Source organism: Staurois parvus, unplaced genomic scaffold, assembly GCF_062004578.1.
Source record: "Staurois parvus isolate SC_StPar_1 unplaced genomic scaffold, SC_StPar_1.0 ptg000350l, whole genome shotgun sequence".
Classification (NCBI taxonomy): Eukaryota; Metazoa; Chordata; class Amphibia; order Anura; family Ranidae; genus Staurois; species Staurois parvus.
Window position 1 is genome coordinate 5,535,321 of NW_028318146.1, and position 3,105 is coordinate 5,538,425.

General features: G+C 51.1%; 1 pseudogene; it reads left to right on the forward strand.

Moving 5' to 3' along the window:
• Nucleotides 1–380: 380 nt before the first annotated feature.
• On the forward strand, nucleotides 381–1,887 carry LOC149456734 (uncharacterized; annotated as a pseudogene).
• The last annotated feature ends 1,218 nt before the right edge of the window (nucleotides 1,888–3,105 follow it).

Here is a 3,105-nt window from a genome sequence, read left to right on the forward strand (position 1 = left end):
AGAGGACTGGGCCGCAAGCTCTCTCTCTCTCTCCCTCTTGCAGGTATGGGGCTGTGGCTGGCATTGCTGGAGTGGTGCCCTGTAGCTGAGCCAGAGGACGGGGTGGCCACAGATCTCAGAGTGGGCGGAAGGGATCCGACACTGATCCGAGTTCCCTGAGTCTGAAGAGTGCAGGACCAGAAGTAGGAGTAGGGCTGCGTTCCAGGCCTCGCTCTCAGCTACTTCTGGCAGAGGTGGGACTTCCACCCTAAAGATGGTGGCGCCCATTGACTTTCTCTCTCTTTCCTGCTGAGGCTGGTGAGGAGCCTCAGGAATTTACCCCTGGAAACAGATCCAGGGCCCGGAGAAAGCAATGCAGTCCCAAAAGGAGCCCTGCTGTGATGGAGGAAAAGGTAGTGGCTGCAGCCACTGAGAAGGCCACGGGAAGTGAGTCTGCTTTGGCTGGTGGGGGACAGGGGGGGTAGAGCCTTACCCACTCCCCTACAGGTGTGCCTGGTTGTGGGGAGAATACCATTTAAATGGGCTCCTTATTTTTCTCTCCGTAGAGCTGTGTGGAACCGCCCAAGAGAGCACCCACATGACACCTAAGGAAAAAGCCCCCTCTGCAAACGGTGTGGTTATTGCAATGATAAGGTTCCAAGACCATGCCAGACCCTTCTGTTACAAGTGTATCCACAAGTTGCCAGGGAAAGAAACCTCGGTGGGTTTTGAAAGTTTTTTTGTCGGTACAGAGATGTTGCCCCCCTTACAATCCTTCAAAATGGCCCTGACATCTAGAGAGATGGGTACTTGGTCCCCTGGGTAGGGCCTTGGAGAGAATTTGTGGGGGGGGGGGGTCTGGGCCCCTCATCTTCATAGGCCACAGAAAAGGAAGACTTGGAGGAGGTGGAGGTTTCGGACCAAAGCTCCCTGGGTGAAGGGGATGAATTAGAGGCTGATAGCCAGGCCAGTGAGGAATCTAGGCCAGGTAGACACCTTTTTGCAACAGATGAAATGAAAGGGCTCCTAAGGGCTTTTTCCATCTCAAAGGACATCCCTGACAACCTACGCAGGCCTCAGCCCAAGACAGGATGTATAGAGAGTTGGTGAAGCTGCAAACCAGGGTACTATTGGTACACCAGACTTTCAGATGTTATCTTGAGAGAATGGAAAGTTCCTGAGAGGACAGTTTTAAAACTAAACACCTGGAAAAGAGGGTACCCCTTTGGGGAGGAGGAGAAAGAGAAATTCTTCAAGACCCCCAGATTGGACTTGGTGCTATCGCAAGTGTCCAAAAAGTCGGACCTGTCCTTTGAGGATTCGGGTAATATCAAGGACCAGATGGACCGTAGATCAGAGTCTCTGTTGCATAGAGCCTGGGAAGCTAACACAGCTATTATGGCCCCTGCCTTGGCATTCACCTGCATTGCTAGGAATACGGATGCCTAGATGTACAGAGTAATTGAACACGTCTCTCGGGGTTCCAAGAAAAAGGGGGAAGCCCAGATGGAAGAGGTGTTAGAGTCCCTGGAAGTGGTCAGCAAGGTGGTCGCCTATTTAGTGGACGCTGCTGTAGTGATGGTCAAGACGTCAGATAAGACAGCAGCTTTGGTTAACTCAGCCCGGAGGGCATTGTGGGCTAAGGCCTTGGAGGGCAATCTGCCCTTTGAGGGTTCCTTGCTCTTTGGCTCAGAGTTAGATCAGGTGTTATCTAGATCCGCTCAGAAGGGAAAGAATTTCCCAGTCAAAATTAAGAAGGATAAGGGTAAGAAGTCTTTTCAAGCCCCCCTTAATCAGGGCCAACAGAAACCTAGGAAGTACCCTCCCAAGAAGTGGGCTAGTAAGGGGAGACAGAAAGGGAGCTTTCTTTTTTACAGCTCCAAACCCACCAGTAAGGATCCCCAATGACTCAGATCCCAGGGTGGGCGGAAGCCTCTCCAGGTTTCACCAGCAGTGGGGGAAAATTTCGGACAACCCTTACATCCTGCAGTTGATAAAGTAGGGGTATCAGTTGGAGTTCACTTCGTTGCCCCCCCCAGGCCTTTATGTTGACTAACCCCCCCAGAGACAGGGCAGAGGCAGAGGGTCTCTTGGGAGGGATCAGGGATTTAGTGGATCTGGAGGTAATTGTCCCGGTGCTGATGGACCAGCTTTTTCAGGGATTTTATTACCACGTCTTCGTGGTCTCGAGGCCATCAGGAAAATTACGGTTGATCATAAACCTAAAAAGGTTGAATGGGTTCCTGCGGTACACAATGTTCCGTATGGAGGCTATTTACAGTGTACGCAAACTCAAAGGAGTGTTTATAGCCATGGTGGACCTCAGGGATGCCTACCTCCACATTCCCATTGCCCCAGAATAACAAGCTTTCTTACGGTTTGCTATATTCACAGAGAAGGGGGTCAGTCATTGGCAGTTCCGAGCCCATCCATTCAGGCTGGCAGCCAGTCCGAGAATCTTCACCAAAGTCCTGGCTGTGGTAGTGGCGTATTTACACCTCCAGGGAATTTCCCTCATGCCTTACCTAAATGACCTTTTGATCTAAGTGTTCTCACATCAACAAGTTCTGAGAGATCTGGAAAAAGTAATGCTCACCTTGGAATGGCTGGGATGAATCGTCAATGGGGAAAAGTCCTCATTGACTACCTCCCAGACCAAGCCATTCCTGGGGTACATAGTAAACTCCAAGGTCCAGAGGCTCTTCTTACCCAAAGAAAAGATTGAGAAGGTAGTGGGGGCCGTTTCTGGGTTGATAACAGCTCCAGATTGCTCTCGGAGGCTCATCATGAGAGTCAAAGGGCTCATGACAGCCTATATATTGGCTGTGGAGTGGGCGCAGCTGCATTCCAGGGAGCTTCAGTTCTTCCTTCTATCCTCATGGGATAGAAAGACGGGTTCACTGGATGAGAGGGTGTCATTCCTGTAGAATACCCAAGATTCACTAAGATGGTGGATCAAGCCCCAGAATCTGGGGGGAGGAAGACCGTGGGCGCAGTGGGACCCAGTACAGGTAACCAAGTTACCTGGTACATTTGCAGATTAATCCTACTAGCCCCGTGGTGGCCAAGGATATATTGGTCCATCACCGGAGATCACACCGTCTTAGAAGTGGTCAGGTGAGTGGT